This window comes from Neopelma chrysocephalum, unplaced genomic scaffold (genome assembly GCF_003984885.1).
Source record: "Neopelma chrysocephalum unplaced genomic scaffold, ASM398488v2 Primary Assembly neopelma1_138, whole genome shotgun sequence".
Classification (NCBI taxonomy): Eukaryota; Metazoa; Chordata; class Aves; order Passeriformes; family Pipridae; genus Neopelma; species Neopelma chrysocephalum.
The window spans coordinates 2,359,630-2,385,852 of record NW_020897800.1 but is presented as its reverse complement, the minus strand read 5'-3'; positions in this window follow the sequence as shown (position 1 = coordinate 2,385,852).

The window sequence follows — 26,223 nt, the reverse complement described above, 5'->3', positions numbered from 1 at the left end:
AGGGGAGGGTGTGACGTTGCAGGGAACAACATCCTCCTCTGTTTGCCCTGGAAAAGCAGAACTGGAACGAAATGCAGAGAAATAAATCCTGAATCCAGCCAGGCAGCCACGTCCATCCCATGGGAAGGGTTGAGTTGGAGGGGCTCGAGCTGCCTGGGCTGATTGCAACCCCACCATCCGCTGGCTGGAAAGAAAATCAAATTGCAGCAGAGTTCCAGCTTTAATTGAAATTTCCTGGGATCTGTTATTACACGGCAGTGATTGTTCTGCAGCACTAATGAGCCTTTGCTCAGATGATTATCCAAGTGTCTCTCCAGTTGCTGTTTCATTATTGTATTATTAATGATCAGATAGGATTGTCACAGCTGAGACACAACTCGAACGTCAGACATGAGGCAGAGCAGGGATCAGAGCACACAAACACGGCTGCCTTGACACACATCCCCTGCCACGAGGGCTGGAGCTGCACAAAACACACCCTGCAGAGCAATTTTTGGGGGGGTGGGTGAGGGATTTGATGTTTCTCTGCACTATTAGTCTGAATTAATTATGCCACGCACGTGACAGGATGGTTGGAGTTGGGAGGGACCTTAAAGATCATCCAGTTCCAACTCCCCCACCACCTTTCACTAGACCAGGTTCTACAAACATCAAACACTCACACAAACCTCTGGGAGCTCCTCTGCACATTTGTAGGGGACAGAAGAATCCCATAACAGAAGCAATGAAAAGCACTGAGCAATAGCTAAACAGATATATTTGATTCAGATGCAGCCAAATGATGTGAAAAGCAAACGTGTTGTCGCAGAGAATTCAGCACAATCAGTGAAAATTCACTCACATGAGTTTAAGGATTTCCTCTTTAGATGTGCTGGAGTCTTTCCATGGTGCTGAATTCTTGGTGACTGGGCTCTGAGCTCTGAGCACCCTCAATATTTTGCAGGATTCCTTGTTGGAGTGAACAGAGCAAACAACCAGGAGAGTTTGTGCCCAGCTGTGTGGGGGCCACTGAGGAGGATGGTGCTGTCCAGACTTGGTCTTCCAGGAAAGATTTTTGTTCTTTCTGGGTTTGCTCACTTTGTAATCACAGTGGTAAAGCTTTTTCTTTTCTTTTTTGGTCATTCAGTGAAACAGGGACTGTCACCTTCTCCTCTCCTTATTGATGTGAAGAGACTCCAAGACTCCTGAGTGCCCATGTGGGTGATAAATCCCACCAGCCCATCCCTGCTCCTCCTCCTTGACTGACCAACAAGAACATTTCAAACACCTCAAACAACTCCCAGCAACATTGCACGTGTCCCCAGGAAAGTGTAAATCCTTAAAACACCCAATCCCTTCCAGTTTTGGCCAAAATCCAGCAGTTCTGGCTTTGCTTGGTTGTCTTGTTTTGGATTTTTCTCGTGTGATGTTGGGTAAAATCGCTTCTCTAGTTCAGTTACTTCAGATGTTAAAAAAAAAAAAAAGGGCTCAGAAGTTCAACCCCAAAGCTGGGTGACATTTCAGTTTTCTTGTGAAATGTATCCAGAAACAAAAAAGGAACAGTTTTAAACCAGCAGGAAGTAACTACAAAAATCAGGGTGAGTTAAGGGAACAGTTTCAGTCACAGAAAAATCAGTAAAAAATTCAGAACTGCCAAGCCTTTATTTATTTTTGTTGCTACAGTTAATTTTAATTTCTTTTTCTTAAATCATTATTTTTTTTCCTGCTGTTCCTAGTTAACCAAATGTATTTTAACCCATGAGGGAAGGCCAAAGCTCCCTTGGGGATGGCTCAGTGCTTCAGCCTCTATTAATTTTTTATTGAGGCTTTGCTGTCCAAGATCCTGAGCATGTCGTGGTAATTGGACAAAAAAAAGCTTATTTCCCTAATATTTGGTTTTACCATCGAATAAATATTCCAATATTTGGATAACCTTCTTCACCCAGGATTGCAGGAAGTTGTACAATCTTTATGGAGGAAAATACTCTGGGTAAGTGCTTGGGATTGTTCTTAATGCTGGGAAAAGACAATCTACATGTCCAGGAATCATTTTCTTAAAATCCTAGCAGAGACTCTTGCTGTTTTTTTTTTCTCTCCTTTCTCAGAAACACACTACACACCATTAGATCATTATGGTCTATCAATTTGTCATATTTCAGCAATTTTTTTTCCTTAAGGCTCCGAGATGAGAAGCCGCTAAAAAGGTCTAAAACCGGAGAAAAATCGTTTTGCAAAAACAATTGCTCCATTTCGATGTCAAAACACACAACATTCTTCCTCCTCTGAAAGAACATTAAAAAAAAAAATAAAAAATCCCATTCCCCCCTCCCCTTCAGCAGCAATCATTTCCCCCCTGTGATTTTGGCACATTGTGGTCCCAGGTATCTTTCTCAGGAATGAGAGTGGAGCTTTAATTTATGTGGCTGTTGCTTCCTCCACCTTAAATCATCCCCCATTTTGCAGCACTGTCATCTTGTATATTTGTTTTTCCCCTGCACGTGCACAATGTGCACACATATTGCTGGGACTGGGGAGCAGGGCAGGTTTAGGATTTTGCTTTCCCAACTTTCCAGGTGAGTTGTACCCCCGAGCTGCAGCAAAAGAAGTCAAGGGAAGTGATTCACCCCTTTTCTCTGCCCTTGTGAGAGCCCACCTGTGTCCAGCTCTGGGGCTCCCAACACAACAAAGACATGGAGCTGTTGGATTGAGTCCAGAGGATGCCACAGATTTGATCCCAGAGCTGGAGAAAGTCCCCTGTGGAACAGGCTGGGAGAGCTGGGGGGGTTCCCCTGGAGAAGAGAAGGCTCCAGGGAGATCTTGGAGCCCCTTCCGGGGCCTAAAGGGGCTCCAGGAGAGCTGGAGAGGGACTGGGGAGAAGGAATGGAGGGACAGGACAAGGGGAATGCCCTCAGGCTGAAGGAGGGCAGATTTTAGGAAGAAACTCTTCCCTGGCACAGGCTGCCCAGAGAAGCTGTGGCTGCCCCATCCCTGGAAGTGTCCCAGGCCAGGTTGGAGCAACCTGGGATAGTGGAAGGTGTCCCTTCCCGTGGCAGGGGGTGGGACTGAATGAGCTTTAAGGTCCCTCCAACCCAAGCCATCCCATGGTTCTGTGACTCCAAGCCTGGATGTTGCCAGCAGCCCCTGAACCAGCTGCTTCCAGGCTCCCTTGGATCTGGGAAGCTGAACCTCCCTGTTCAGCTGCAGAGAAAGCTGGTTGCTGTGCACAAGAGCTGTGGGATTGGTTCAGTATCAAATAAAGATATGATGATGAGACAACACTGTATTAAATTGCTGGCCCAGAGTGACTCCCAGGGGTGGAAAGCAGCCCTGATCTGTGACTTCATCCAAATGTGCTTCTCCAAGTTCTTCTCCAGGCTATTCCCTGCTTCCCCAGGCCATTAGTGTGCCACACTGGCAGGTCAAGGAAGACAAAAAGGTCCCTGTAGCTCCCATCTGCCCCGGTGGAAAAGGATGAACTGATTATATTCTACATTCAATCAGGAGAAAGAATCAATCTGTAATTAAGAGACTTCTCTCCCACCCCTCCGTCAGGTCTTCTCCCCTCCCTTCCCCCACCAAACCTTCCAGCATGAAGTCAATTTAATGAGATTTCTCAGTAACAAATGACCAGTTTGTAATAATTATATTTTCTTCTGCAATTGCTGTAAAAATGATTTAAAGCAGAGAAGGCTCCAATTTATTAAGCATCAAATTTTCTGCAGTGAACTTTTAACTATGAGAAGAGCCTTGAGACTGAGGGAGCTTCCCTTCCCCACTCTGAGCTTTGCCTTTGCCCTAAAATATCGATGGTTTTTAGATAAAGATTTGCCTCCTTTATGACAATAAATGGATCCTGGGGCAGGCAGAGCCCAGCTGCAGTTTCCACCCTTTCATCATTATGGTTTTTATGGGGTAAGAAGTTGTGCAGAGATCAACCAGTTGCAGTCCCAGATTTTCCCAGTTGATATTGGCAGAAGGTGTCATTGCTCAAAATGTACAGGTTTTCAGGGAAAACTCCAAAGCCAAAAGCAGTTCAGGTCCTCAGCTGTGGCACAGCTGGGCTGGGGGAGTTTACAGGGATGCTGACAACACTCATCCTGAATAACACCAACCTTGTGGCCCCCAAAGCTTTTGGAGCACCAAAAACCTGCTCCAGCTGTGCTCCCATGTGTTTGCAGCTCTGGGAAAACCCTTGAAGGTGGGGATTTATTCCTCTCAAGCTGAAGCTCCACGCTGCCAACACGCTCTGTCCACTGGTGTTCCGTGATCTTGGACAAGTCTTGGCTTTCCCTCCCTCCCTGCCATTAAAATTCCACTCTTTTATGTCCTTAGTCCCCTCAATTTATTTGTTTTAACCAACATGCCACCTGGAATTTAAAAGTGGCTCAGACAGAGCATCTGGGGGAGGCCAGGAGCAACATTCCAACTTTAATGCTTCACTGGAAAGTCACTTCCCTGGCTTTGATAAATCACAGCACTCAAATTCTGCCGTCATTTCTACCCTACAAAGAGGCCACAGCTAAAATAGTTATTTAAAGTCATGCAGAAAGGGAGGAAGTGAGAGTTCAAACATTTTAGACTGTTACACTGCCTCAGCAGCTTCCTAATTAGTGCAAGTTCCATCCCATTTTGTACCTGGAGAGTGACACCAACAGAACAGAAAAGATCTTGCCTTTGACTTTTTCTGGAGAGCCAGGAAAGTCTCAAGGGTTCTGTTTTATTAGGAGTTCCCACAAGTTTCCTGTGCAGTCAGGCCCCTCCTGGGACTGCTGCAATCCATTATTAATAAAGGAAGAGCAGGAATACAGGTAGCTGAACTTGGAGATCCCTGTGGAAAAGATGCTGGGCAGCATTGGAACAGGAAGGTGATTATGAAAAGGAGTGAAAGCAGAACTTAAGGACAAGATCTGGAGAAGTGCAGCTTTCTCCTGGATTCATTTTAAAATGCCAGCAATGGTTTGCTGTGTGAGGGGATAAGAAACATCTCAACAAAAAAAAAAACAAAACCAATCCCCTCCTCAAAAAGCCCAAAGATGCAGCACCCTGATACTTTCCAAAACAGTCACACCAGATTGCAAAGGTCATAAAGTCACAGAATGGGTTGGAAGGCACCAGAAAGATCATCCAGTTCAACCCTGGTTCTCTCATAATTTGGAATCAGTCAGTTCTATTCAAAGTTTGACCCCTTTTGCACAGCAGAGCCCACGTCACACGCTGGGAATTGCCCAAACTACTCCAAAACTGACTTGGCCCTTCCTCAAAACCCATTTCAGCTTGGCCAGATGGGACAAGCAGGAAGTCAGGAGTCCCTAGTGGTTAAAAATTACCTCATCCCTGTCAGCTGCTGCTCTCTGAACAACACCAGAATCCTCTTGTTCAGGGTGGGAGCAGCAGCCCAAAAATAGAAGTGGCAGGAGAATGAGAGAATCGAGTCCACTACATGAGATAAACATATTTTTTCATGGGCAATGCTGGTAAAAAGAAAAACACAATATTACTTTTTTCCTCACTTTGGAGGAATGAAGGTGAATTAAAACAAAATCTGGAATGTGTCCAGAGAAGGGGAACAGAGGACAAGAGGAGCCTCAAGAAAGGGTTGTCAGGCACTGGAAGGGGCTGCCCAGGAAGGTTTGGAGTCTCCATCCCTGGAGGTGTCCAAGGAACGTGGCCCTCAGTGCTCTGGGCTGGGGGAAAAGGTGGATCCAATGATCTCAGAGGTCTTTTCCAGCCTTAATGATTCCATGATTCTAACCCTGTGCACAAGCAGCTCCCAAAATCCCCAGAGCAAAGGTTCACCCCAAGTTTTCCCTGCTATCGCTGCAAGTCTTCACCGAGCCCTTGTTTTATTTTGTTTTGCCCAAATGCTCCTCAAACCAGCTCAGGATAAAAAAGGGCAGTTTTCTGCAGCACAGCAGCAACTGCTGAAGCAGCTCCCAGTGTGGAGTTCATTGAAATGCAGACCAGCTACACCCTTCCTTTTGCCTCCACCTGAGCTGAAAGGGAAATGGGTTCCCCTGGCTGCCTGACCTTTCTGCTGAATGGGTTGTCTTTGCTCCAAAGCTCTGATCCATGACCCCCGTGGAATGGCATGGAAGGCCATGGATAATTACAACCCAACAGGGCCATCTTTGCTGAAACAAGGGGATATTCATATATTTGGCACTGGTTTCCCTTTTAAAAGTGGCAAAAGATGTTCACGGGGACCGATCCTTCCCGTCTTTCCTTCCGAGGTGGAGGGAGTGGGTGCAAGTGGAAGAGCTGTTTTCATTAGAGCAAGGGGCAGATTGGGGAGACAGGAGGAGACTGAACAAGCCTGGCTCGTGGGGGAAGAGATTGTTTTAATGAGACCTAATTCTATTACATGAAAGATGATGAACAATCGATGTGAAATCCTGCTGACAGGGAGGGGTTTGCCGAGTTTGGGCCGTGGTATGCATGAAAAAACAAGATTTTCTACACCTAGCAGAGACAGAGAGAGTGAATATGAAAGAGAAAAGGACAGATAAAAGGAGCTGGGTCCCCAACTTGGCACAATTTGGCTGTTTTCTGATTAATACCAGTGAAAGACACGGCCAAGGGTTTTAACCTGCACATTGTTCACCCAGGGCTGTTGAAATGCAGCTCCTTGTTTCAAAGCACACTTGTTACATGAACCTCCAGCACGCCTCCCAAAGGCTGTTAATTTAATTAATTATCCCTGGTAAACGGGCCCCTAAGGGCTCCCAGAGGAAACTGTGCATCTTGGCAAGGAAACAACAACTGACAGGAGCATCTGCCTTGCAGAGAATTACAGTGCCCACCTCGTGGTGTCGAGCAAGAGAGAACCAGCCAAGTCCTCCTGCTCCTTCCCCAGGTGTGGCACAAACAGCTGCACGTCCTTATATTCCACTTTTAGGCAACTATTCCATCCACTGTCTCCCAGCTCTGTGTGCATTCACGTGGGTCACCCGCTCAAAAATCAGGTTTTTAAGTGCCTGGCTCGAAAATTCCTTATGCACAACCACCCCCTGCTCTGCCAGGTCAGTGCTCAGGCAATCAATTTTTTGCTTTAGAAGTTAACAAGGCCATTTTTAACAAAGTAAACTCCATCACATCCAAGGAAAGGGACTTAGAGTTCATCCAGCAAGTTGTCAATAGCTGAGGGAAAAAAAAGTTATGCCTTGTTTGAGTCAATTTGATGGGAATCATCAGGCAGTTAACTGGAGTAAATCAGGTGCATCCCAGCCCCTTCAGTGAAGCTTTGCCAATATTTGGAAGCTGAAGACCAGGCTCAAAAGTCCTTGGTAAGGTCATTCCATGTATTATTTGCCAAGATCTTGTCTCCCTTATCTGGAGGAAGGTGTCACAGACCCCTTGAAGAGCCTGTTTTCCTGTTGCTCTTCCTTACACTTAAAATTTGCTTATTTTAATCATTTTTTTACCTCAGAAGTGGACACAAAACTGCACAAGCCTTGCAAACATTTTAACCCCCTTCTCTGTCATTACATAAAGGCCAAAGGAAGTTCCCATGACCTCACTGTTAGTATCAGTTGTGCTTTTTTCATTAATAATTTCATATTTTAAATATCCCCCCCACACCTCCCTACAACTCCATGGCTGCAGTGGAACTTTGAACAACCAGCAGCTGCAAATGACTGATTATTTTTAGCTTAACAAGCGAGAGGACAAACAATAAAAGAGCAAGGATAATGCATCATGAAATGTACTCTGTTCATTTATGTGACAACTGCAGTTTAGTTGTAATTAATTATGATAATACTTCATGGCACACCAGTTAATGTTCTGTGGTGTCATTTGTTAAAGCCTCGGGAACACGAGGCCTCCCCTCCAGCCTCGTGCTGCTCCAGCAGGGAAAAGTGGGATATTTTGGGGGTGAGGGCAGAGGACACTTATTAAGGTGGGAAAAGACCTCTGAGATCATTGGATCCACCTTCTCCCCCAGCCCAGAGCACTGAGGGCCACGTTCCTTGGACACTTCCAGGGGTGGAGACTCCAAACCTCCCTGGGCAGCCCCTTCCAGTGCCTGACAACCCTTTCTAGGGAGAAATTCCTCCTGATGTCCAACCTGAACTTCCCCCCCCTGTGGGAAGGGGGGTGTGAATTAAAACTTTACCTTAGGAAACCTGGGACAGGGGAGTTTTGGCAGCTTTAATGTGATATTTTTAAGTCAGACACGAGGGTCTGCACGAGTCACTGGCGCCGAAGAGTCGACGTAAAGTCACTGACACCCAAATCTGTCCCTGCCATGCAGTTGTCACTCCAAAGCTGTGCAATTAGTGCCCACATCTCACTCCTGGGCCAAGGCTGAGCTCTCAGGCTCCCAGATGCTTGCAGGACTTTGCTCTGCAGTCACAGAACCATCGGGGTTGGAAAAGCCCCCCCAGATCACCCAGTCCAACCATCGACCCACCACCCCCAAACCACACCCAGGCAGCGACTCCAACACCTTCCTGGGGAGTTTATTCCAATGCCTGGCCACTCTTCCAGTGAAAAATTGTTTCTAATATCTAATCTGAGCCTCCCCTGGTACAACTTAAGGCCATTTCTTCTCGTCCTTTCACTTTTGAGACTGGGCAAAGAGACCAACCCTCGCCAACCTTATTTTACTTCCCTCTTTTTTATTTCCCGTGCCCCTGTGATGATTAATATCAAAGGGCATTATTGCCCTCCTGACATTCCAACCCAGCAATTGCAGAGCCTGGAATAAGCCCTGAAAAGAAGGAAGGGCAGGTGGGGAGGTCAGATCCCTCCCAGATCCAGCTCTTTTGCTGTTTATATTTATCCAGGGAAGAGTTGAACGTGCGGAGAACACACAGGGAATGTCAGCTCTGTTCCCAGATTTTGTATTTAAAATAAGAATTGAACATTCATCTTGCCTTGCAGGCACAGAACTCCACAGGTCCAGGAGCTCAGGGCAGGAATGTTTGGCTGGGGGGAGTAAAGGAATGCTGTGGCTTTGGGATCCCAACCCAAAATCCTTTTGGGTGCCTCTGCCTTTCCTCCCTTAACTAAAAGCTTTGTCAGGCTCCAGATGTGAGAGTCAAAGGTAAGAAAAAGAATCAATGTTTTTGCTTCAAGCTTGGGAGAAAAAACAAGTAATTTAGCAAACATTACTTTAAAAGAAGGGTTTCATAAAATGACTTGTGCTCTGCCTTTTTTTCCTTCTAAATTGTTTCTTCTTCCCTCTCCCCCCTTACATTTCCACCACTGATTGACAGCTCCCTGATAATAGATTCTCTCAGTTGGCAGACACTTTTTATAATGTTTCATTCATGGCACTGCAAACTAGATGGTCCCTCTGTACCTCCTCCAGTTTCTCTCCCTCTCCAATTGCCTCTAGGAAGGATGGCAGCAAAGATTGTTGAAATCCCTGGAGAGTTCCTGCAGTGGCATTAAAGTGCATTGGTTTCCTAACCTATCAACCCTTCAGTGAAAACTTCCACAGTGACAGCAAAAACAGAGCAGAAAATTCAGATTAATGCAGTGGGTAAATGACTGTTCATCTCCAAGTGTGAGATGTGTTTCTCAGCCCAACTCAGGTCACTCAGGGCACCACCAGTCCCGTGGCAGAATCAGAAAATCCCAACCCCAAAAGGGTCACCAAATACCCCAAACATGGACCTGCAGATCCAGACCAGCAGCAGCTCATGTTATGAGCTCAGTGTGTCACTTCTTAGGGAACCCAAGGGATTTGAGCACTCGAGTGGCAGATTATTCAAATCAAAACTGATCAGAGATGAGGAGATAACCATACATTTATCTTGTTGGCAAACAGCAATTCCTTTTCAGCCTTGATCTCAATAAAATACTTTCCCTTTGTTGTGCAATCACAGCCTGAAACACAAATTGAAGAGAGACTCAAAATAAGTCCATATTTCCTCTAAGAGCAATTTGCACAAACACTGTGTTTTTCCATGTTTACTTTGTTTGCCAGAATTAGAAGTGAAAGCCAGAGCAGCAGGGTGGAAGACACTCCCCTGGTTAGAATTACAGCCACTTTTCCTTGGGGTTTTTCCCTGGCTGTGTACATTTGGGGCTTGTTAACACATTACAAGCCATCAAGCATCACTTTGCTGCTCAATCTGCTTGTTTGTGTTTGCTTGGTTGTGGCGATGGTTTAAATCTGAGCGGGGGGGGGGAAGCCTTTGCTCTTTAAAAAGATGAAGCTCCTCAGGAGAAATAAAACACCTAAAAGTCTGTAAAAATCTCTGGAAGTGTCCAAGCCCAGGTTGGACGGGGCTTGGAGCAACCTGGGATAGTGGAAGGTGTCCCTGCCCGTGGCAGGGGTGGAACTGGATGAGCTTTAAGGTCCCTTCCAACCCAAACCAGTTTGGGATTCCATGATTTAGAGGTCAGGGAGATGAGATTTGCAGAGATTTCAGCACCTCAGGCTGTGGACAGTGCGATGAGAACGACAGCACACACACCACGAACTGCCCAAACCCAGCTTGGCACTCGAGTTCCCATCAGGAAAATTGGGATAATAGGACTCTCTTGTCTTACTGGGGTGGAGGGAGAAGACAGACATTAAAGATTTAGTGATGCTCTCCTAATACAGCCCAAGGGAGGCAGATAAGTGAGATTTTTCTCGAGCATTTTAACAGAGAAGAGCTCTCCTGGCTTCAGTGGTGAAATGGAGCCAATTTGCACAGCCCAAGGATGGAGCTCTTGATGCTTATCTAAGGCTTCCAGGAGCACAAATGAGGGCTGCAGGTATCAGAGGCACCTCCTGCTGATTGCTGCTGTGAAGTTCAGCTCCCAGCACTCGTAAAACCCTGTGAGGAGTTTTAGTGACACTGCCCTCAAGGCAGGGAGATGCTCATCTGCACCTCGCTGGCAGGAGAGGCTGTAATGAGGAATAATTCCTCTGCTCCTGCTCCTGGAGGGAACTGCAAAGTGCAGGGTCTGGAATGAGGCTCAAATCCAGGCTCAGGTCTGTGGTGAGGGCAGGTTTTCCTCCTCCTGGTGCCCTGGGGTGTCACTGGGATGTCACAGTGCCAGGAGAGCTGGACACACCCTGGGTCTCAAATGCCAGCAGGTTCCAGCCCTCAGCCAGGACCTGCAGCCTCTCCACGATCCCCAATCCAGGGAAATGTTCTCTTTTCAAAGTCTTACAACAGGCTGAGTTATTTTTCATCACCTTCCCTCCCAGCAAAGCCCAAGGTTGCTGTTTTCAGACCCCCCCAGCTGTGTATTTGCCTCTATCTTGGTCTCCCAAGCCAGCAGCCAACATATTGATCTGTCTCTTCCCATTCCTGCTCCCAAAACTGAACTCCACTGAAGTTTTAGCACCTACAGGACGTTGTTTCCTGAGAGAAACACAAGTGCCAAAGAAACCATGCCCATCCCTTAATGCCAGCTTTATTCCCAGGCTTCCAGCCCTACTTGTGGGTAGGACCAGCACTTCCCCCTGCACAACCTTTCTTGGCAATTTCCAAATAAAATACCACTTTATAAATATAATAATTTTATAATTATTTATAAAGTTAATTCTCTTTCTGCCCCCCAAAACCTTCACACAATCAACAGTCAGGCCTTTTTTGTAACGGTGGGTGCAGTTAAATATTGAAGAGGAGAAAGCAAGAACTCCCTGGTCTTACAGTCAGAATCTAACATGGGAAATCTGACTTTCACTTTTAGAAAGATTTGACACATTTTGCAATGGAAAAGCCTTAGTCCCTCTACAAGGGAAAAGGGAAGACAGGGAGATATAGATGGGATAAGGTGCTGGACTTCAAGTTTGGACTGAACACAGCATTTCTACAAAAAAAATGACTGCCTGGCCAACTGTGGGGTGTTAAATCAATGCCTCATTCAGGAGTAAAGAGAAATGGAATAACATTCCAAGCTGGACCAGCAGGGAACATATTCTGCAGGTGGAAAAGAGCAGGTTGCTCTGGTTAATTAATAGGTAATCAGGGCTAGAGCAGTAATTTTCTGAGTGATGACCAATTTACCCTCTGTAGGTTTCCCCTGGGGTATCTCCTGTCCAAGCTGGATTTTTCTTGATTGGAGGTTTTTAACTTTAGCAAAGTAAAAGCAGCTCCTATTTCAACTTATTAAAAAAAAACAGCATCAAGGGCCCAGTATGAAAAAAACCCAAACAACCAGAAGTCCATTCAGGCTCAAATCCAGGTTGGAAATGACTTCAGAGGAATCATTGAAAGCTTAACTACCTAAAACCTGCTTTGTCCCCTTCCTGGCAGAGCCCACGGTGACAGCTGTAACTCCTGAGTTGTATTCCATGCCCAGGGAGGTATGGCTTGAGATAATCCATCATTTATATGCAAAAACAACCAAAAAACATTTTAAAAGATGCACACAAAATAAACCAGTGCAGGAGTGGTGGCTAGGGACAGGAAAAAGGCAGAAAATTTGATACTTTTCCAGACAGTGCTGGGGGAAGTTGTTCCCCACTAAGAGGGACTTCAGGCCACTCCCTGAAGAGGAGACTGGGATTTACCTTAAGCACTGTGCAAATCTTGGAAGAGTTTAACAGAGGACTAGAATTATTTCAGTTAATAAATAGAGGAGAGAACGGGCAGGACCAGTTGGTATTTAGGCTGCTTTACATGACATGCCTTGAATGAGATTAATTGCATTTACCAACCCTTCTGCTCTGAGTGGTCAAGTGCCCCATCCAGTTAAACTTAACCTCATTTTCAGCCTTAAAATATATTTCTGCACTATATTTCTGCACTATATTTCTGTACTATATTTCTGCACTATACTTCTGTACTATATTTCTGTACTATATTTCTGTACTATATTTATATATTTCTGCACGTGAGAGGCACACCATGATAAATATATATAGTTCTGCGCTGTATTTCTGTACATATTTATATATTTCTGTACACGAGAGGCACGCCATGATAAATATATATATATTTTGTCTCTGCAGCAGCCTGGAGCTGCCCCGAGCCAGTGCACAGAGAAGAACTCAGAGGCATATCAAGTGGCTCAGCTCCAAGCTGGCACCACACAAGGCAACAGAATTTCTCAGACAAGCACACGAGGGCCGGGGAATTTTAATATCTTCTTCCCCCCTACAAGTAATTTCCAGTGTTTATGCTCTGTGGAGCTCCTTACGAGTGTCAGAGCAGAACAAATGTCATTTTTAATGGACTTGCTAAATCATAAAAACCATTTGGAAAATTGCATCTGATTAAAACATGAAAACGTTCCATTATTCACAGAGCGATCGCAGCAGCTTGAAATCAGTGGCAGGAGTGGGCTGAGGAGAAATCTTGGCCCACAGGACTTCATACCTCAGCAGCTAAAAGCAATCCTACAGCCAAACACAGAGGCATTTTCCTGGAGAGGCAGAACAAAGCTGAGCATCCATCATTACGTCATTAATTCTTGCAGAAACGTATCAAAACCCCACCATTACAATGCACATTGTCACTGGGAATATTCAGATATTTCCAAGCTGCAGATCACAGCTCCCTCTGGGAGAAAGGCCAGCTCTGGAACGGGCCAGAATATTTCATTTCTAGGGTGGTTGTCGCGAAGAATTCTCTATTATTTATTAAAAAAACGCCTCTGACTGTGTGTGGAACAGGAGTAAAAATGGGAACTTCTCTCCCATATGGACCAGGCAGATGTGGCAATAGAACATATATTATAGATAGGGGAGCAAATAGCACTAAAACCAGGGAGGAGACCCATCCAAATGACGATGTTGTAGCATTTAGTGGCAGAAGAGAGGCTGAGTTCTGCCTGTGCTCCCTAGATGGGGATGCAGAGGAATTATGCCCTGGTTTACTGAGCATGTAACCTCTGGTAACTGTGGATTCTGAGAAGTGACAGCAGATGATTTAGCCAGACATGCCACAGCAAGGTAGCTGCCTACATCCTACATGTCAAACAATGCATCAATCAAACCTCTCCTCTTCAGCTGCTTTTTAATTTTCAAGGGGATTTTTCACAGGAAGTGTGTTCCTTCACAAGGCTTTTTATTTTATGGGTTTTTAATTGAGCTAAATAATGCTGATTCAGGGGGAGGGGTAGGAAGGGAACCAATAATATTTTTGGAAAAGCAACGCCATCCCATTTAAAGTCAAACCATTTCATTTCAAAAGGATGCAAACTTCCCGTGGCTCAAAAGAGCAGATTGAGTTCTGGTTTTACCACGGCAGAGCTGAGGTGTGAACTGCTTTTTAAAAGGACAGAAGAGCATCAATAACTGACTCCAGCACTCAGATTTTTTGTTGTGGGGTTCCCAGGGCTGAGGATTTCCCTCCTGGGTGCAAGAACACCCTGCTCAGACCATGTTATATTTTTATATATTTATTTTAAATATAAATATATATATTTATATATATTTATATATTTATTTTATATTCTATAATTATATATAATATATATTTATATATGTATATATTTACATTTCTAGTATATATATTTATATATTTATGTATTTTATATATATTTATATATTTTATATACATATATTTTATACATATATAGTTATATATTTATTTTCAGGGTTGTTACATCACTGACTGATGCTTATGAGAAAGCAGAGGGGAGACGCTCTTTTAGTGCTTCCAGATATTCCATCCACACAATAAGGAAACAGCTCCTGATTTAAACATCAATTTACACACTGGAAACATCCCCTGCAGTCTTTGCTGTACAGAGAATTTCCCCTGCAACACCTCACCTGGTGAAGATTTAACCAGAGCCCGGAGCTGTTGCATAGATAAATTCATTAAGGCAAAGGGTGCTTTGAAATAGTTGGATGGAACTGTCAAGTCAGAGTAAAAATCAGCCTCTCAGAGCTGCTGCAGGATTTTCAAACGGCGTCAGAGAGATGCTGAAGTTCAACTTAGACAAATTTCCTACCACTGTGCAGCGGAGTTCTCATGCAAAGGTTAATAACTCCTGATCTGTTCTGTGAACTCAGCATTTCCCTGGAATTTCAGCTTGATGTACTGCCCTTTTCACACGTTTCTCCCTGCCTGCCTTCCCCCTTGCTAATCAGTTTTATCAGCACAGCCCCAGGTGAGGAATGGCTTTCAAGATGTGTAGACAGGGAGCTGGAAATTCCTGCTCCAGTGCAAGTGATAACAGTCAACAGAAGCCTGTTAATAAGCTACAAAAACCCAGCCCAGAATCACAGTGGATGTAAAACAACGTCAATTTACACCAAAAGAGAGCCTGGCCCTGCAAGTTTATAAACCTTGACGCTCTTTAAAAAACAAAACACTCAATCATTCTGCCTGAGAGATGAGAATATCAATTATATTTGCTCCATATCCTTCCCCATTTGTGCTTCCCTGTCTCATCCCGGGATTCTCAAAGGCAGGGGAGAATTTGCAGCTTCTTTCTAGAGAGGCAAAGAGAGAAAGCTGCGGGTTGCTGGGGGAATCCAACTTCCCGTGTTCATCCTGGCAGAGCACAAACACCACTCACCACCCCGAAAAACTAATTCCTTGTAGCCTGAGAGCTCACCCAGCAGTGCTGGAGGTGCTTATTTTCACAATCAAACTGCTTGACAATGTCTCAGCAAGTCTGCAAAGAGCTCCTGTGTCTGCTGGCGGCTCTGAAAGGTGCCAGTAAAACGTCTAATTTTCTGAATTCCCCGCAACAAACAGCTCCAAGAGAACAAAATGCATTATATTATCACACAGTTCTGCAGGGCATCACACTTAATCCTTTGCTCCGACTCAGTGCAAAGTTACTTTTGAATCCTACAGCTGGTGCTGGGTAAAAAAGAAGCTTTTTAGGCTTTTATGTGCATTGTTGGACCTTTCTCCTGCCAGGCTGGGACATCAGGACTCCAAATGCTTTCAGATTTGTTCACTAAAGAGCTTCATGGCAGATATATGTTGATTTTCCTATCATTAATATGTGTCCATTTAAGCTGATTCCAGGCATCACAGGACTCATGTATTTGTATTCCCTCACCCTGAGCAGCATTTGGCTGTTCTTTACCTGGGCTGAGAGTGGTGGGAACAGGTTTCCTTCCCAAAGGATGCTGGAAAAGAAGGGATGTGCTGCTTCTCTAAAGGTTGCAGCAAAGCATCCGTGTCTGGGTGTGATTAAAAGTCATATTAATGCTTTGCTCTCACATAACATTTATCACACTGGGACTTGGAGCCATCAACGTAATCAAACCTTGTTTAGAGCGTGAAAAAGTGATTGGCTTGAGGTCAGGTTCAGTCTCTGGGGAGGACAAGGATGAGACCCAAGTCTTCCACTGAAAATAGCACTGAAAAACACTCTGCTGCCTTCCTGCTTCTGTTCTTCTTTCTAATCCTGCTTCCCTGGATCTGCAAATAGCATCTGGGGACTCCCCATCCCTGGAAGTGTCCAAGGCCAGGTTGGACAGGGCTTGGAGCAACTTGGGATAGTGGAAGGTGTCCCTGCCCATGACAGGGGGGTGGAACTGGATGAGCTTTAAGGTCCCTTCCCACCCAAACCATTCTATGATTCTACAGTATATATTATATAGGAATATATTTTATATATATTTAATTATATAGGAATATTATAGATATATAGTATACATTCTGTAGAGGAATAAATCTAGAAGTCACAGAGAAGGAGAATCTTGTATCCCAGGCACAAAAAGCCTCTCCTAGAAATCCCCACCAGGTTGATGCAGCCACCTCATGGCACTGAAGGGTCTGACCTCCTCCTTCTCCACCCCTCAGCACGGGGTGGGAGGCTCTGACACTGCAGATCTCAGGCAGAAACGCTGAGCAAGAGCTCTGTGCCTCCTGCCCGGGCTCCACTCTGCCCCTCTGCTCCCCCCTTCCGAAGGAAAAGCTGGTTTGTTGTTTTCTCTTTAGACTACAAGCCAAGAAAACAGCTATAAATGTCCCCAACGTGACAAGATTACGCTGCAGAGCTGAGAAGTGGGGAAGTGAGAGAGAGAGAGAGAGAGAGGAGAGCTCTGGTACCTCTTAATAGAAACCTCAGCTGATAAACAGTGAGGAGCAGGGAAATCTGTGCTTACTCCTCACAGCCTTGTTTGTGCTAACAAAGGCTGGGGAATGAATTACTGCTAAGTGGCCTCCTTTCCTGGGAAATTATTCAAGCAAGCAGGTGCTGCTTGAGGAACATTTATCTTCTTCCTGGTGGCTGCTCCAGGGATGAGCCAAAGGGACCAGCAGGCACCACTTACCTGCAGAGACATCTGGGCTGGGGGGTGGAGGTGGCAACAAGCACTGGGTTGGGTGTGGGCAGGAAAGGTTTCATCTGCTCATCCCAAAATTCCGCATCCCGGACGGCACAACCCGTAAAATCCTGCTGCTCTCCAGGGAGGGAATTTTACCACTCCAAAAAACCCCTTCTTGGGTTGCTTGGAGATCATGAGGAGGGTGAAGGCTGGAGTTGATGATCTTGGAGGTCTTTTCCAACCATAAAGCCCTAAGCCTGGATTTGGAAAGCTGAGTTCTGGGTGTCAGGACTAACTGGGCTCTCACACCACCTCAGTCCCTCTGCTTTGCCTCTGCTGGCAGCTAAATCCCATTTTTTTGCTTTGCAAAAGGCTCAGGCTCAAATGCAGCACTTGTCACTTGGGTTCCTAGATGGATAAATGCTCTCACTGCCACTCTCAGCTGTCACAAGGATTTGTATCTGCCTTCATTACATCCCTCTCAGTCACAGTATAATTAAATCTGATGTTGCTATAAGTCTCAGTGAGCAAAGGAAAATTCAAGAGATTAATCAGAATATATTGCAAAAAGAGTTCTAAAAATATTCTAAATAGACCAGAAAACCAGATGAGTGGCATTCTCATTTATTACTGAGCCAAGCTCTGGATACAACAATCAATTGAGTTGATAGATAACACAGGATCTTCAGCCTCTCCTATTTCCTTCTAGAAGCTCTCACTCAGAGCCACATCAAGACACAATTCTATTATTGCCTCTCTCACCCACTGGAGCTTATTTTTGGCTGTGTGCTCAGCATTCTCTCCAGGGGTGTGCTGTTGTCATGACTTTGAATTAGGTTTTTCTTTTCTCCCTGTCCCCATCCTGTAATAATTTTTTTTTTAATTTATTTATTTATTTTGAGCACACATGTCCTAAGATCCTGCTCAATTCCATCCTTCCAGGAGCCTGGGAGGGTTTTGTTGTTTGCTTTCGGGGCATGATGTAATTTCAGACACGCAACAGGAAATTCCCACGTGGGTTTTTTTTGGGATTGGTTTTCTGTGACACACAATTTGATGTTTTCTAAGCAGTTTAAGCCCCTCTGCTTTGCCCCTGCCTTGCTTCAGACACCAACCAAGATGCATCTAGGCCATCTTTGGGAAGAATTTATTGTTTCATGCCTGTCACAGTGGCGTGAGTCTGACTGGGCACAACGTGGAGCTGATTTATGCCAAGAGCATGAGGACTAAAGAGGCCACTTTGTCATCTGCAGCTGGGCCAGCTGAGCTGGAACAGGGGGGTGTAAATATTCCCAGTGGAGCAGCCAGAGAGCTCCAGCCCAGGAAAGTTTCACTGCTTGGATCGGTGTCACTTTGGCTGCTCCTCAGGATGTTTTTGATAAATATGTAAAGTGGCAACTGCAGACAGTCATGAAAACACACCAAAAAAAGGACAAATACCTGAAGAACAAGGAAGTGCTCAGAACAATTAGACTCTTTGATTAAAGCAAAGAGGCCCAGAAGGCCCAGTAAGGCCCAGAAAAATACCCAAATCCTTCTGTGGGTTGTTTATAACAGTCCTGTGATTGCTTGGAACAAGAATTACTTGTCTTCGATGATGTCAGAATAATTCTCCTGATATCATCATAAATTACAGAAGGAACAAGCCCAGTGTTTTTATAAATTCTGGTTTCATTGGTGGTGTTTTGACACTTTTTATTTTGCTTTTATCAAATTTAGGTGCTATTTCTATCTGATATTTTGTATCATGCCCCCGTTTACACCAGCAAAAAGCTTATTTTGCTGCAGAAGGGGGCAGCCAGTCCCTGTGCCTTGCCTGTGAATTCCTGCTCCGATCCAAGGACATGAACTCCTGAGAAACTCCCAAATTTGCTGGTTTTAGGGTTCTACCACCTCAGCACCTTCTCCAGACCTGCTCCTGCATTCCCTTCCCCAGAGACAGTCCCCGGGTCACACCAGCACCATCAGCTCACAAAAAGAACTCAAAGCTCCTCAAAATTCCTCGAAAAGAGGAATTCAGAGCTCCCGATGCACCTGAGTGTTCACAGGGCTGGAACACAACCTCCAGGAGAAGTGATTCCTTCAGAAATCGAGGAATAAAACAATCCCAAGCTCCAGAGGAGCCTGGCCTGCCGTGGATTGCCTGGATACAGCGGGGGGAATGTGACACGGGCAGATGGAAATTACATGGGGAGAGAGGTAGCACTGGAGGAGGGAGAGGATATTAAAACCAGAGCCTCATGTTTCAATGCCAAAATTATTAGGGAAGCGAAGGAAACAGGCGAGAAAAGCAGCATAATCCGTATCAGTCACTGGATGCTGCTCCACTGGGGGAGGCCGGAGGTGCCAGGGTTGAGGAGCCTGCCATTCATCATTTTTGATTTAGTGCTGCACAGACAAGGGGAACTTGCATGATACATGGGTTGTATATTCTTCTATTGATCCCTCAGACTTCGTTTGCTAAACTTACCATCCATCACCCCCCTCCCGGCCCCGCTCAGAGCCCCCCTGGAGAGGAGCCTAAATGGAAGCCACTGTCCTGCCTCTCAGGGCCAGGGTTCCAAATGGTTTGTGACAGCCAAGGACGTGGAGAACTGGGGTTGATCCACTCCCTTTGTGATGGATTGGCAGCATTTACAGTTATTTTCTCCGTGCTAGGATGGCTCTTAGAAAGGGCAAGAGCAGCCTGGAGGAAGCTGTGCTCCCAATCCCACTGAGGTGAGACAAACTCACCCTGAGACAGGGAGGACTCTCACCCCACTAACACTTTATTCCACTTCCACAGAAATTAACTTTGAAAAACTACTAAAACAGAGCCCTGAGCTTTCTTTTGGGCTCAGCCACGTTCTCAGCATCGGGTTGGGAAGGATGTTCCACCCCTTTCTGTCCCTCTCCCCTGCTCAGCCTGGATCCAGACCTTTGCCAGGGAGCAGGGATGTCCAAGGGGGGGTACACAAGGAAGGACAGCTGGTGAAACAAGTGCTAATCCCCATGTCCACCTCCTTAATCTGTTTGCTCGTGTATTATCCTGGCCAGCAAGGACTATTCCTGGCCTGTGTTGGCCTGGCTGGGCACAGGGCTGAGTGGGCACAGGGACTCTTGTGGCTCAGGCACCAAAATAATCTGGAAGTGTGGTGAAGCTACTGCAAGTTTGAGGCTAAAGAGCCATGTTTTTGTGATTGCCAAGTCATTTCTCAAGTTGTTGGGATAAGACTTACTAGGGAGGACAGGTTGGTGGTCATCTTTTGGGAGCTTTTTAAATGCTCACCAGAACCATTTCAATGCCCTTTGCTAAGGAAAAGCTCCCAGAATTCTTCTTCATGGCTGGATTCTCAATCTACGGACAGAGGAAGGTTCATTAAGAATCACAGAATGGTTTGGGCTGGAAGGGACCTTAAATACCATCTCATTCCACCCCCTGCCATGGGCAGGGACACCTTCCACTAGCCCAGGTTGCTCCAAGCCCTGTCCAACCTGGCCTTGGACACTTCCAAGGATGGGGCAGCCACAGCTTCTCTGGGCACCCTGTGCCATGAGAGCATCAGGGGCAGAATGGGGTGGTATCAATACCCTCTCCATACCCAATAGTTATTTCTCTGTTGCCCCATCCCAAGCAAGAACAAGCCCTGAAGTCACTACCAGACAAAACTCAGGGAAACCGGGGGCAGTTTAGCCCCACACAAGGACTAAGAAAGAAAACATCAATGAATCGTTTCAGGATTCATCTCCCACATGTCCAGCCATCATTTTCCTCTGCTGGGCTCTGCAAAACGTCTCATGAAAGCATTGATGGACCTGACAGCCCCGAATCCATCATCTGAATTCTTCCAGCAGCTCTGGAAGGATCTTTGCAGAAATCCCCACAAAGCTTCTTCTCCCCCCACCCCTTTCTTGTAAAAGATGCAGATGTTAAGAACACAAAGCATTATTCATTTCCTCCCTTTTCTGACATTTTCAGGTATAAAAAAAAAAAAGGAAGCCAGGTATGAAGGGGACAAGCAGGTTAAGAGCAATCTGTCCATGCTCAATGAGAGGGAGAAAAAAAGAGAAGTGAAATTGTACATTATTAGATGATCTCCAGTTGCCCTCTCAGCGCAAGCAAGAGCCACATTAGGAGGCAGGGAGCGTTTAAAAGCCTCTAAATGGCTCCAAGGGAGAAGAGCTCGCTGGGGGAGGGAGAAATGCTGCTGCCTACCAGGTTACATGGCAGGAAATCTCAGAGTTTAGGAGGAAACTGGAGAAGGGTTGTCAGAAAAAAAGTGTTTGGCCAACTACACCAATTGAGTCCTGCTTGTGTGAGGATTAAACAACCAACAGCAAAGCCTGGCAACATGGGATGGGCAAAAAAGGGGTTTCAAACACACAGCTTGGAGCTGAGAGGGACAGAAAGCAGATGCTGAGTGTGCCTTGGGTTGGAACAGCCCAGGAAGGGTTCAAGGTAAAAGCACATCCAGGACACGGCCAGAAATAACCTTGTTTGGAGGAACAGCCAGGATATAAAAGTTATATGTTTATAGGGGAAAAAAAAGTAAAAATAAAAGCTCTGTTCACCTCTTACCAAAGAGCTCCACAATTAACCAATTAGTGGGAGGTAGCTCAGAGCAGCAGCATCCCTGGCTTGGCTATTAGAGCTGAGCATTGCAGGGCCTGCTAATGGGAGATAAATTCCTATCTGGAAAATTGGATGCAATTAGAGTCATTTTAGCGACAGTTCACAATGGAACTGACCTTTGCTTTCACAAGCAGGGGTCCAACAGAGATATTATGTTTAATAACATTTTATTTGTTGTGGAAGGAAGCTTTTGTGTTTGCAAGTACCAGAATAACTTGGCTAAGCAAAAAATAAACCCACCCAAACACGATGGGAACTGGGGTTTGGAGAACAGTCTGAGATTTAAAACTCCTAAATTCTCATCTCCTCTTTGTCATCGACTTAGTGTGACAGTGGCTTGGCCTTGCTGTGACTTATTTGACCCATCATTAAGGTTTGGTTGGCTCAAAAATCCCTTGTAGGTCCCAAATTTGCCCTTCTTCCTATCTGGCACTTCCATTCTTTGGTGGTGGCACCTCCCCAGCTCTTACAGGCAATGAGAGCCCACCTTGGGAGGTGAGCTGAGCACTCTGCTGGGAAATCAAACCATTCCTAAGGGGAAGTTCTTGTATTAGGATGAACATTAGGAGTCTTTCCCAAGCCTGTTTTCCACAGGGCAGTCCTTGGGTAGCACCTGAAAGGTGCTGCCATTGCAGGGGGGACTTTAACCAGTGCAGCCATAAACAACACCATTGTCTGCACCCACTCAGAACTGGGGGACATCAAAACCAGCTCTCCTGGTATTTTCAAGCTTACACACCTTGTTCCCTTCTGCTCTGCTGTTCTGTGCTCCCCAGTCACCCATCTAACCCCAGGGTCTGCAGCTACCAGGCAAAACTCTCACAAGTCTGGCATCGTGGGCTTAATACACAAAGTGCTTATTTTAAACACAGACTGATGGCTTTTCTCCCAGATAATGATGATTGATTCTGTTTTCCATCCTTTGTCAAGGCTCAGCACATGCCTAGAATTTTAACTAGTCCTTCTTCTGATACTTCCATGCATCCATCTGTTCCCCTGGATCTCTCTCGGTCTCCTGCTTTAAATAATGAACTTTGCTATGCTCAGAACAATCTATTAATAAATAACAATCTCAGAGATTACACAAGCCAATTAATAGTAAAGCAGCATCAGGAACTCAAGTGATAGATGCTGCTGAATAGGGGAGGTGTGAGAGGGTGGTGGAGCTGCCAGTCCTTGTGCACACAGGATTAGCAGAACCCCCAACAATAGCTGGGGGCAAACTTGTGCAAACAGTGCCCTGAACAAACTCAGGGCAGTTCAGCACCCACACACTTCTGTGCCAATTGTGCCAGGGAGGGAGCAGGACTGGGTTAATTCCAGCATTCTCTGGCACAAAGTGAGGGTTTGTTTGCAGCTGCAGCTCAGGAATATCCAAGAGCAAGTGGAGCTCACGGAGCACTGAGAACACAACACCACCAATGAGCTTCTCCTCTGTAGCACAACTGACCTGCTAAAAGACAAAGATCTTCTAAATCTGCTCTGTCCTTCTCCCTGTGTTCCAGTTCCCCTTTGCACTGACACAGCCAAACCCAGCTGGGATGGGACCATCCCAGAGCCCAAATTAAGGCTCGCTCGTGTTCTCTGGTGACACACGAAGCAAATGATGACAAACACAAGCAGCAAAAGCTGCAGGTGACATATGGGACACATGCTGTCCCCTCAGCCAGGCAGCTCAGTGGCCAGGACTGAGTTCCCTGTTGCCAACACGAAGGGACAGGAGCCTCTGTGGAGGGACTGAGCCCATCTGTGGGCCGGCGGTGCAGGGAGAGGGAGCATCCCCCGGATCCCAGGAGGGCTCTGCAGGGCTATCCCGCTCTCCATAACCATCACACATGGACAGCACTGTTCCCTGCACTGGCTGGGCACTTAGGAACGGTCTAAACCTTAGGCTGAGCTACGTTTTTGCTTCACTGTGTCTCAAGCACATGCTTACCACGTTCAGTTGAACGCTCTGCCAGCACCCTCGTTTACCGTGTTTGCTGTCTCGTTTGTTCCTTTCATTTTTGCTCTTCGTTCTCCTGTCCTCTCCTCCTTTCCCTTTCATTTCTCAGTGCAGCTCCTGTGGGTTTTTTCCCCCTCATCTCTCCTCCTCCCTGCCCTTCATAATGACTTAATCTGGCAGGCAGTGTGACAAGCGAGCGAATCGAACACGGAGTTTTCCTGCGCTCCAGATTCATTTGAAGATCTCTCCCCGCTGCAGCTCTGAAACCCCAGATTCAATTTCCCTCTGACATAATAACAGAATTAGTCTCATATTGTCGTACATAAATTACTCACAAGCCCCGTGTCAGGAGGGAAGGGAAGAGGGAAAAGAGACAAGAGCAGGATTCAAAGGAAGGTGTGACTGTGACGAGCGACAACAGAATAACAATAGGGGACCAGTGGGTGACATCGATCACATGTGACAAACAGGGACAAAGCCATCTCTGTATCAAACAGCAGAATTATTTACCTCTTCTTCTCGCAGCCCTTGAGCCATTCAACCTCACACTGAGGATTTCTGTGTCTTGCCAAAGACACATGAAGTCTAAATTACTCTGGGATTGAAAAATATTGTATCTCACTCAGTTGAGTGGAGTGGGGTTTTTTTATTCTTCTTCACAAGACACCATTCATGGGAACATCCCTGCTGGCCTGAGCTGGGAGAAAGGCTTAGATAGATCCCAGTGGGAGCAGGCCTGGCTCAGGAGGTGGCAGGCTCTCAGTGGCAGTAACACTGACAGCATTCACACAAAAAAAAGACAAGCAGCAAACCAGCACAAACTCCTCTGTCTTCACATGCTGCCCTTTAATTCTTCACTCTGCCTCCTGCACTGGGAGCAATCAGCTGGGTCTGGAGCTCTGAGACAGCAGTGCTGACTATAAAACATTCAATATTTGTGATTGAACACTGCTTCTCCCTGTTTTTTTTTTCCCCTGCCTGCCTCCCTGCTCTGATGTCCCACTGTACAGCAGTGATGTTGTCACTGCTGGTTGTCATTTGAATGTCACTGTGCCACGGGAAGAGACACTCCATGGAAAGGATCTGAATTCTCCTGAGCAGCAGCAGCATCTGAGACTTCACATCACATCTCGCTCCTCATCCACCAAACTGCTCCTGGTAATGAAGCAGCCTGACCTAAACACAGACAGCTTGGAATTTTCAAGGAATCTCAACAACCTGATGTCCTTTTCTTTTGGTCTTTCAGCAGGCAGCAAATTGGCACTTTGCAAGTGAATACAGAAGGTGAAATGGGGAAGGTGTCAGCAAAAGGCACTTGAGTGAGCAATTCAGAGCTGTGGGATGTACCAGGTCAGAAAATGGTACTATCTATGACACTCCAGTGTGCTTTAAAGCCCTCCAATTAACTGCACTCTTTGGGGTTGGGCAGCTGACACAGATGCTCACAAAGCCCAGGAATCCCAAAGCTGGAGCATCACTTCCCCTGGGTGTTTCTAAGGGGGAGAAGACACTGAACACTTTCATTTTCTGTGTAAATATTGGCACCCCTACACACCCAAAAAAGGATTCTGAGAGCCCCTGAGCTTCTAAACACCAGGAGGGAGGAAAGTGCAGACCACAGTCACCTGCAGAGAAATAAGTACCAGCCTCAGGGATGCTGAACTTCACACCAAAGCCAGGTTTTATTTGCCTGTTGACAGAGTGAATGGCTTTGTTGGTCTTTCCAACCCACTCTGAGACAGTAAAGGTCTCTCTAATCGAGCAAAGGCAGAACAAAAACGGGTGGCTTAAAGCTGAGACTAAAGAAATCCAGGTTGGAAGCAGGACATGCTTTATGGTGGTTTTTTTTTCCAACAGAGAATGTGGATTTTGCCCCTCAGTGTCTTCAGTCAAAACTGCCCAACTCCTTCTTAAACACACACACACAAAAAAAGAATAAAAACAAACCCAGAACTCTTAATCAGGATAAATTACAAACTAGACGAGGATTATCGATATTTTTCCTGCCTAGTTACACAGCAGGCAGGAGCATCTGACCCTAATGTCCTTTTTGCTTTTAAAAATCTGCAGAAAATTTAACTGATCTTTGGATCCCCCACTGTTTTGGCTTAAGAATAACTTGGGGGGGGAGGGGAACCACAACGAAACCAAGGTTAGCAAATTTGAACTATTAAACAAACAGCATTTGTTGAGAGTCCCATAACAGCTGGATTTGCTCATAGCTGCTTTGACACCCTGGCAAAATCCATTTCTCAGCATTTTCCTCATTAAAAGGAGCTTGGTTTTATATACTCTGCCATGAAAAATTAAGCAGGTTTTCCAGAAATAGTAATGAGGTAAATTGGCAAAGAAGACAAGTCATTTCCATCTAAGTGCACTTTTATTTTTGCCTCTTCCAGAGCAGCCCTCACCAGGCAGTGGTTCTTTCTCCATCTCTGCTGTTGGATCCAACATCCCTGGACAAATCCTTCCTTCTCAGTTTGGTCTGGAAAGGCAGGAAGGGAGGGTCCCAGAGCTCAGCACAGCTCAGGGGGTCTTAAAGAGCAGCAAGAC